This window comes from Cyprinus carpio, unplaced genomic scaffold (assembly GCF_018340385.1).
Source record: "Cyprinus carpio isolate SPL01 unplaced genomic scaffold, ASM1834038v1 S000004091, whole genome shotgun sequence".
NCBI classification, from domain to species: domain Eukaryota; kingdom Metazoa; phylum Chordata; class Actinopteri; order Cypriniformes; family Cyprinidae; genus Cyprinus; species Cyprinus carpio.
This window is the reverse complement of record NW_024876777.1, coordinates 1-633: the sequence shown is the minus strand read 5'-3', so window position 1 is coordinate 633 and position 633 is coordinate 1. Positions and strand designations below refer to the sequence as shown.

Here is a 633-nt window from a genome sequence, read left to right as displayed (position 1 = left end):
GCTTGGAAACAGCTATGCTCACCACTATACCACCAACGCAGGCTAGAAAAAAGTCGGTTTTGTCGCGGTCGGTAAAAAGTCACAAGGCGCGCGGGAGTCACCGACAGGGCTAGAGGAGCTGATGAGATCTTTGTTTGGGCTCATCATTAAAGAGAGAAGTTCAGAGTTTGGATCCCATCAAGTACAAAGGAAGCTATCTTCCCATGCTGGCTAAATATATGCGGTGGTGGCCTTGGGAGAGTCAAAGACTGCAAATACAGACATTGACCAAAGGCAAATCCCTTCCACGGTGGCGTTTACAGAGCGGCCAAAATTCCGGTCTGCTCTTGACATTGTGAGGGTGTAGCTCTGCTGTGAGCAGAGCCCCCAAAAATACGCCAGATCACTCGCAAAAGTTCCCCTCCACGGAAATCTTTAGTAAAAGGCGCAAAAGATTTGCGCGGCTAAATGAAGAGGAAACTCGAAGCTGTGTCTCCACCCCCCTTAGGCTATGCGCTGCCTGTAGTAAGCCACTACGCTCGCCAAGGAGTCATCAAAGGCATGGCTTACCTGCCCACATGCATTTCGTCCCCTCCTCCTCCAAACGGGAGGAGTAAATGTATCTAAAAAGTCCCTTCCCGGTCGCCCAATAAC

At 50.4% G+C, this 633-nt stretch overlaps 1 pseudogene; it reads right to left on the bottom strand.

Moving 5' to 3' along the window:
* Positions 1-344: 344 nt before the first annotated feature.
* Positions 345-467, bottom strand: LOC122143408 (annotated as a pseudogene).
* Between the last annotated feature and the right edge of the window lie 166 nt (positions 468-633).